The following is a 10,378-nucleotide window of genomic DNA, read 5'->3' as shown; positions in this document are numbered from 1 at the left end:
ACAGTGATTATTAATCGTGTAGCGTTACACGGACAGAGTTTCGACTTTAAAACCCGTAAAACATTTCTTACAATAACTCAACTAAACCATAACTTTATTATTAAAATTAACTTATATTAAAATTATAATATAAATATATATTATATATTATAGAAGAGAGAAAGAAATATGAGAAAAGGTGTTCTTTTCATTACACCGTGAATTTCATTTTATAGACAATTGGTGATTTGAAATTTTCACTTATGACCCCTTAATTATGCTCAATTAACAACTTTTTATTATTTATTATTATTCTTATTATGAATTATTTAAATATTATATTATATTCTTAAGCATAGTTAACTTGTAATTTTAGCTCCGTTGCGTCGAGCGTTGAAAGTTGGTTCATGTCTCGGTTCCGAATTTTCGAACGTCCTTGCGTACAATTTAATATCTTGTACTTTGCGTTTTGTAACTTGTACTCTTGTCATTTTTAGACGTTTCTCATCAATAATTTGAACCACTTGGATTGTATCTTGTACATTTGAGCTTTTTGGACGTTTGCGTCTTCAAATCTTCGTTTTCGCCTTTTGTCTTCGCACTTATTTATTTAAACAATTACAATGAAAATATAGTACAATTACATATGAAAACCTATTATTTAGGAGGGATATTGCTATGAAATATATGTTCCTTTTTAGCCTTATCAAATATCCCCATACTTGAGCGTTGCTTGTCCTCAAGCAATACAGAACTTGAAATAAAAACATACATGAATCACTTTTTTATTCATCACACTTTGTACATCAGTGATTTTGATATGGTGGTATAAACAATGATAGTAACGATAGAACCATGGTTAAAGGTGGGTGTGTCATCCACAGTTGCCTCGGGTTTAGGTCAACGACACTTGCAATCAAATAGCCGATTTACTTTCGGTTTCCAAAGCAAAGTGCACATTTGAAAGGCGGTTTACAGTTCCACATGACTACGAAAATTTAGATCCGTTAGGAAATTGGATCTTTATGAAAACATTTGATCTTTTGAAAATTCAATCTAGCTTTTACCCTAGACAAGTTTTCGGAATAACCCTTCACCGGTGTTTGCAAAATATTTTTGTGGGTTGGTTTCAGATTTGAAAATTTTAGCTCAACACTTGTGGTTTTGTGTTACCCACTTGCTAACCTTGTATTAGGAAAGCAACACGTCCAGTTTACTTGTCCCGTATATTACCTTTCGGCAAACTACCGTCCGGTTGTAAAGGAAAGCGATGAACAAGAAACTGTTAAGGCAATGTCCCGTGACATGCTTTTAATTATGGTCCAAAAACATGTCGGATGCTTTTACTATCCTTTGTAGGAGCAATAGTAAAGCTCACCCTTATAATTTGTCGGTTTGGCACAAGGTCCTGTCTCCGACCATGCTATGCAACCACCGTTCTTACGGTTGACACCCGATTTGGTTCAGGTGACCTAATGAATTCCAATGAATTCTCAGGATTTTACGTTCAATGGTAATGAACGCATTGAAAATAGGTTTTCAGAAAACAAATCGGTTTGTATTTTGATCAAAATATTTTCTCGTTCAAGCTCGAGTTTAGATATCATCGAATTCCATGAGTTTGAATTCTCAATCTTTAAGGTCAATCTCAAGGATTGAGTAATATCAGTCTTAAAAGCTGATTTTTAATCTTTAGGAGATTATCCTTTCTGGGGATCTGATTCATTAGTCTTATCAAGCTAATTTGCACGGTGCCCCCCATTGTATGAGATAAATCCTTCTCATGGTTAGGATAAATCTGACCACTTGGCGACCCTGTTTGATGCTGAGGTCCGTGGATTTCCTGCTGATTTTAGAGATGACTTTTCTAGATTTTTCGTCAACCTACAGCTGGTCTGGACGACAACTTCTTGACCTAAATCAAGAAACGCGTGTCTTTTTCGGAAGACTTTACTTCCTTTTAATGATGGAATTGATTCATCGTGTAGATCCATCTTTCTTTAAAATATATTACAGTAAACCGGGTAAAACTGATTAGTATCGTCCAAAGCAAAAGTACCTGCAATAATTCTTATACAAAAATGTGATAGATAGTTTTTAATTGAATAACTTGGTACATTCTCCCCACACTTAGCTTTTATTTATTCTTTTCTTTGCCTTTTTATTCTCTTCTATCCCATTTTAACTGAATTCAAGCGTTTTGGGTTGTTTCTCAATTTATGTCCTCGAGGTAACAATAATTTCGGCATTAACACCTAGTTTTATCGTTCATAAATATGTATAAACATGATTTTGAATTCATTTAGTTAAAAATTTTTAAATTTTTCATAATATTTAGAAAATAAGCCAAGTATAAACCCGAGAGAATTTATAACCCTTCCCCACACTTGAGATCATGCAATGCCCTCATTTGCATGAAATCAGACTATATTTATAAATTCATGAGGGTGATAAGTGTAGAAAAGTGATTAAAAATACCCAGTTTGTAATTACAAAGCTCATCGAATAATAGATGGCGCGCCTCATCGTTCATCCATTCTTGTTTTATCACACATGTTTTTTTTCTTCAAAAACGGCTGATTTTCTGAGCTGTTTGTTAATATTTGAAAATGCGTCTTTTACTCTAATCGTGCATTTTTATTAACGAGTTATGCATTAACCCGAACCCCTAATTTAACGTTAAGTGGGGTTAGACTTCCCCACACTTAGCTGACGACATGTGAAGTCGGTAGAATAAGTTCCACGAATTAAAATAGTGAGCCAGTTATTTACATCTCGGGTGGTGTATAATATATCAATGGGTTTAAAGTTTAGACTCACCCGATCGTCACTACTTAATTCTTTTTTAAGTGTAGCTTTTAGTAAATGGATATGTCTCTTTTCTAGTTCTTGGTCAAATGGATCGATATACACCGACATACTTATTTCTATAGGGTGGACAATTCCTAATATTTCCTTCCTTTTATTCTCAGGATCAAAGTTTTCACCTCTATTACCCAATTGGGTGAAATTTGAGGTGTCATTATCTATTACAGCTCGTAGTTCATTTCCGGTGGATGACTCGTCTATTGAGAATATTGGGTTGGAAGGTTGTGGAATGGTGAAGTTCGGTTTGGCCTCGGGGGTAAAATTTTCAATGTTATCGTATTCCCAAGAGTACCAATTTGTCACCCTTACTTCTTCTTTATCCATTGATGGATCGATGATTTCGTCGGTAGAGGCTAATGTGTCGATATGTTGTGAAATTGGTAAGACTGAATAAAAAGTATCATCGGGATAGTTGGTGATTTCGGAGCTCTCGAATTCATCAAAATTCGATGATATGAGATTTTCTTGCACACGACTCCTCAGATCAACAGGTGTGTAATCTGATAAAGTTTCAGCTTGCCTATTTACAAATTCTCTTATTTGTTCATTTTGAGCATCAAGTTCTTCAAGTTTGATTTTCATATTGTCTAATAAATTTTCAGACACGTAATTTTCCTCGTCTACTGGTTGTTGAGTTTGGAAATATTCTTGGGAATAATCCCAATTTGAATTGTATTCTTCATAATCATTCCACTCAGGTTCCGTGGGTGCGTAATTTTCCATAGGAACGTAATAATAACATTCCCATGTTGAGTGATAATCTCCACAGATTTCACAACCAGTTATTGTTTCGTCATTCGTGATCCAAGATTGACCGAACGAATTGTCATCAACACCTGTTTGAGAGTATTGATTTAATTGATTTTGGATATCAAAAAGAGTTTCCATAGCCTTGTTTTCAAAAATTTTCATTTTATTGCGATGGCCAAATTTTAGCTACAATGTGGTGCATTTACTAATTATCCTATTAGTTATAAAAATAGAAAAACTTATATAAGTTGTCCAATTAATAGACTTTTCTGCTTTTGCCCACGTTTCGAATAGCCAAAAGATGCAGCAGGGAGCCAGAACCCTTTAAATCGGAAGCTCACAACTCAGCCACTAACAAATCCAACTATTACTACGAAGCAAAAAATTGTCAACGTCCATTAATTTAACCACTTAAATAATTTTTCTTTCCGTTTGAGATATTAGATAAGAAATAGAGAAAATTTCTAAGTCCTAAAAACTAAAGCGTCGAGAAATAAGAAAGAAAAAGAATGCGCGTCGAAAAATGTCGAAAAATAAAAATAAGAAAGAAAAACGTCAAAACTTAAAAGTCTAAAAATTATATCTAAAAAGTTGCGTCTAAAGGTCTAAAGGTAAATGCAATTTTATTCAGAAAACGGCAATTACTTAAAGGCACTAAAATCTATTTAAAACTAAAGCGAAAAACGGCGTCGCAAAATTCTAAAGCACTTAAATCTTAGTCTAAAGAAAAAGCACTTAAGGGATTTTACGGCAAAGTCTAAAAATCTAAAAATAAAAATAAGCTACGGCAAAATACTAGAACTTAAAACTAGCTACGAACAATAAAGATACAAATATTACACTAAAAAAATACAAAATATAAAAATAAACTTAAAGTAGTAAAAAGTACAATTTTTATAAAAATATTATTTTTATATTTTTATTTTATAAAAGTATTAATTTTTATATATAATAAAACTAATTATAATTAAAATACAATTTAATTAAAAATTAAAACTAATTATATTAAACTAATAAAGTAATTAGGGTTTAAAAATAATAATAAATAATATTACTCCGTAATTAAAGCGAAAATAGGGTTTCTGTCAGCGCGTCAGGGCGGCTCTGCGAGTCGCGTTGCCACGTGCCCTAAAATTCCGCAAGTCGCGGAGTTTGCATTTTCGGTTTTTTTTATATTATAATATTATATTGTTTTTCTAAAAATATATATAAATATATTTATACAAAAATAAATTGGTAACTGATGATGTAGCGTGAGGGTACGAAATAGTATTATTTTTAATACAAAATACGTTACAAATTACACAAGTTATTTATTTATTTATAGAGTGGGATATACCTAAACCTTGCTACAACACTATAGGCAGTGTACCTAATCGTAGAGTAGTGTAGTTTTTAGTAAGTCCGGTTCGTTCCACATGGAGCTGGTGATACTTACTATATTTTTAACAACTATATTTATACAAAATATATATAATTATATAAGTAGTAATATTATTATAAAAGGGGGGGTTTTACCGTTTAATGACCGGTTTGTCGATTCTATATTTTAAGCGCAAAGATAAATGACGATAATTAAAGTGCGTAAAATATATAAATGACGATAAATAAAATAACAATAAATAAAATTGCGATAGAATATGAAATAAAAGGATTATGCTTATTTAAACTTCCGTAATCATGATGTTTAACGTTTTGATTTTAATTAATTGTTACTCGGGTTAATTGTCCTTTGTCATGGTTTATTTGATACCTATCTGGTTTTTGTCCATAATAGTCCATCGGTCATAAATATAAAGTGCGAGTGTCCTCTTCAAATTACCCTTATACCCGAAGTCAAATATTCCAACTAATTAAGAATTTAAACTGTGACGCAGTTATCACTTCTGTCAACAATTACACCAGTTATCACTGTATGTATCCACCCCTGTTTTGATTAGATATGAATATTAATTTACCCACTTGATCAGTTTGAATAATCAATTACCGAACCCGAATAATTAATTAAATGATTATAATAGATTCCATATGAACGTCACTAAATAGGACAACCATAATCATTATTAATTATTAGGATAATTAATTTGAAGATAGGTTCGACAGACTCCAATGAGTTGTCACTCAATTAGACAATACCCCCCATCTATTAATAGTCAATAGTCCAATTTCCACAAGTGTCGGTCTTTTGCCCAAACCTTAATTATGGTACAAAATCCAATAACCCCGTCTTAATATTTAGTCAAACATCACGATTACTTCGGCTTAAATAAGCATAATAATAACTTAGTTACGAGACATTAATTTAAAAAGGAAGAACATAACTTACAGTGATTATTAATCGTGTAGCGTTACACGGACAGAGTTTCGACTTTAAAACCCGTAAAACATTTCTTACAATAACCCAACTAAACCATAACTTTATTATTAAAATTAACTTATATTAAAATTATAATATAAATATATATTATATATTACAGAAGAGAGAAAGAAATATGAGAAAAGGTGTTCTTTTCATTACACCGTGAATTTCATTTTATATACAATTGGTGATTTGAAATTTTCACTTATGACCCCTTAATTATGCTCAATTAACAACTTTTTATTATTTATTATTATTCTTATTATGAATTATTTAAATATTATATTATATTCTTAAGCATAGTTAACTTGTAATTTTAGCTCCGTTGCGTCGAGCGTTGAAAGTTGGTTCATGTCTCGGTTCCGAATTTTCGAACGTCCTTGCGTACAATTTAATATCTTGTACTTTGCGTTTTGTAACTTGTACTCTTGTCATTTTTAGATGTTTCTCATCAATAATTTGAACCACTTGGATTGTATCTTGTACATTTGAGCTTTTTGGACGTTTGCGTCTTCAAATCTTCGTTTTCGCCTTTTGTCTTCGCACTTATTTATTTAAACAATTACAATGAAAATATAGTACAATTACATATGAAAACCTATTATTTAGGAGGGATATTGCTATGAAATATATGTTCCTTTTTAGCCTTATCAGTAACAAATCTATTCCAACCATAACTTAATCAACTTGTATTGTATATTATGTAATCTTGAGATACCATAGACACGTATACAATGTTTCGACCTATCATGTCGACACATCTATATATATTTCGGAACAACCATAGACACTCTATATGTGAATGTTGGAGTTAGCTAAACAGGGTTGAGGTTGATTCCAAAATATATATAGTTTGAGTTGTGATTAATACTGAGATACGTATACACTGGGTTGTGGATTGATTCAAGATAATATTTATCGATTTATTTCTGTACATCTAACTGTGGACAACTAGTTGTAGGTTACTAACGGGGACAGCTGACTTAATAAACTTAAAACATCAAAATATATTAAAAGTGTTGTAAATATATTTTGAACATACTTTGATATATATGTATATATTGTTATAGGTTCGTGAATCAACCAGTGGCCAAGTCTTACTTCCTGACGAAGTAAAAATCTGTGAAAGTGAGTTATAGTCCCACTTTTAAAATCTAATATTTTTGAGATGAGAATACATGCAGGTTTTATAAATGATTTACAAAATAGACACAAGTACGTGAAACTACATTCTATGGTTGAATTATCGAAATCGAATATGCCCTTTTTATTAAGTCTGGTAATCTAAGAATTAGGGAACAGACACCCTAATTGACGCGAATCCTAAAGATAGATCTATTGGGCCTAACAAACCCCATCCAAAGTACCGGATGCTTTAGTACTTCAAAATTTATATCATATCCGAAGGGTGTCCCGGAATGATGGGGATTTTCTTATATATGCATCTTGTTAATGTCGGTTACCAGGTGTTCACCATATGACTGATTTTTATCTCTATGTATGGGATGTGTATTGAAATATGAAATCTTGTGGTCTATTGTTACGATTTGATATATATAGGTTAAACCTATAACTCACCAACATTTTTGTTGACGTTTAAAGCATGTTTATTCTCAGGTGAATACTAAGAGCTTCCGCTGTTGCATAATAAAATAAGGACAAGATTTGGAGTCCATGTTTGTATGATATTGTGTAAAAACTGCATTCAAGAAACTGATTTCGATGTAACATATTTGTATTGTAAACCATTATGTAATGGTCGTGTGTAAACAGGATATTTTAGATTATCATTTAATCTACGTAAAGCTTTTTAAACCTTTATTTATGAAATAAAGTTATGGTTTGTTTTAAAAATGAATGCAGACTTTGAAAAACGTCTCATATAGAGGTCAAAACCTCGCAACGAAATCAATTAATATGGAACGTTTTTAATCAATAAGAACGGGACATTTCACCAGAGGCAACAACTGAATCATTTATGATAAATGAACATACAGTGCAAGATGAAATACTGGAAGTAGAAGATAATGAGGAAAATGATGGTGCTGAGCAGGGGGAGCCACAACCCCATCTGCCAGACGTTCTAGAACCATCACAAGGCGAAAATGATGGTGGATCTCCTCAGTATATTACAGAAGTTCGTAGATCTGAACGAGGTCGGATTCCATCGAGTAGATATCCGGAATCCGAGTACCTTTTACTTACTGAAGATGGAGAACCAGAGAGTTTTCATGAAGCAGTATCTCATAAGGACAAAGAAAAATGGTTGCTCGCAATGCAGGATGAGATGGATTCTCTGCAGAAAAATCAAACTTATGAGATTGTAGAACTTCCACGCGGAAAGAAGGCACTGAAAAACAAATGGGTGTTCAAGCTGAAAAATGATGGTAGTGAAAAAGTGGTGAAATACAAAGCACGGCTTGTAGTCAAAGGATTCCAACAGAAGAAAGGGAATGATTTTGACGAGATATTTTCACCAGTAGTCAAGATGACTTCAATTAGAGTCATACTTGGATTGGTCGCAAGTATGAACTTGGAGCTTGAACAGATGGATGTAAAGACAGCTTTTCTTCATGGAGATTTACAAGAAGAAATTTACATGGAGCAGGCGGAATGTTTGAGGTTTCGGGAGATAAACTCGTATGCAAGCAGAAGAAAAGTTTATATGGTTTGAAGCAGGCACCTAGGCAGTGGTACAAGAAGTTTGACTCGTGCATGGTAAGTCAAGGGTACAAGAAAACTGCAGCAGATGAGTGTGTCTACATTCAGAAGTTTTCTGGAGGAGATTTCGTTGCTCTTCTACTATATGTAGACGATATTTTGATCGTAGGAAAAGATGCAACGAAGATCAACCAGCTGAAGAAGGGACTCTCTAAGTCTTTTGACATGAAAGACTTAGGACAGGCTCAACAGATTTTGGGAATGCAGATAACCCGAGACAGGAAGAATAAAAGGTTATGGCTATCTCAGGAGAAGTATATTGAACGAGTACTTTCACGTTTCAATATGAACAATGCCAAACCTGTTAGCATTCCATTAGCCAACCATTTCAAGTTAAGCAAGAGTTCTTGTCCCTCATCCAAGGAAGAGATCAGGGAGATGTCTTCAGTACCATATTCTTCAGCAGTTGGAAGTTTGATGTATGTGATGGTGTGTACAAGGCCCGATATTGCTCATGCAGTGAGAACGGTGAGTCGTTTTCTCTCCAACCTCGGGAAAGAGCATTGGAATGCGGTAAAATGGATTCTCAGATATCTTAAAGGTACAACGAATCTATGTCTTTGTTACGGGGGAGCTGATCCAATCTTGGAAGGCTATACAGATGTGGATATGGTCGGAGATCCTGATAGTAGGAAATCAACTTCAGGATTCATTTACACTTTTGCAGGAGGAGCTGTTTCATGGCAGTCAAGACTACAGAAGTGTGTTGCATTATCCACAACTGAAGCAGAGTATATTGCTGCCGCAGAAGCTGGAAAAGAAATGTTGTGGTTAAAGCGTTATCTTCAAGAATTTGGAATAAAGCAAAAGGAGTACAAGGTATATTGTGACAGTCAGAGTGCTCTAGATTTGAGCAAGAACTCCATGTACCATTCCCGTACAAAACATATTGATATTCGTTATCATTAGATACGAGAGGTAATTGATCGACAACTGCTGAGACTAGTGAAGATCTATACAAAGGAGAATCCTGCGGATATGTTGACAAAGGTGGTGACTCGAGAGAAATTGGAGTTATGCAGAGACATAACTGGAATGTTCGTGGATTCGGCTGGAGGGGGAGAATTGAAGGTTTCCAGCCTACAATCTAGAAGCCCACCTTCTAGATGTTCAAAGTAGCCTTCTTTGAACACCATGTGGAAGTAGCAAAGTTGAAAACGGTGACGGCCGCCAACCTTCCACGTTCACACGTCACCTTCCTCGTTCACACCTATCTACCGCTATAAGATCTTAGCTATAAATAGAGGTGCAAACCTCAGTTGTAAATCATCCCAAAATCACTCAGAGAAGTGTAATCACAACCTAGATAGTGTGTGTGAGTTTGAGAGTTTTTAGAGTTTTGTAAATACTCGTGTAATCTATTCTTGTGAGTAATAGAGTTGTTTTCTCTCAAATTTATATCTCCAAACGTCCAGACGATCCTCTCTTCCCAACAGTTTACACATAAATATTAATAGATAGACATACACCTATAACACTGACACAAGTGTTGTACAAGTTTTCTTTTCTTGCAATGTTATAGAACCAGACTGTATCTGTACTGTTTAAATATCTCCTTTCAATCTAATAAAAGGGAAAAAGCTGGTTTGTCCCCAACCGAGTGATGTACTGATATATACTGTAACGAAAATGATATTTTCTATAATGGATCAATACTGCTACGGTCCATGCCACTAATTTATAACTTATATGTATGAGCTA

This window comes from Rutidosis leptorrhynchoides, chromosome 7 (genome assembly GCF_046630445.1).
Source record: "Rutidosis leptorrhynchoides isolate AG116_Rl617_1_P2 chromosome 7, CSIRO_AGI_Rlap_v1, whole genome shotgun sequence".
In the NCBI taxonomy this organism is placed as follows: Eukaryota; Viridiplantae; Streptophyta; class Magnoliopsida; order Asterales; family Asteraceae; genus Rutidosis; species Rutidosis leptorrhynchoides.
This window is presented reverse-complemented; position numbering follows the sequence as displayed.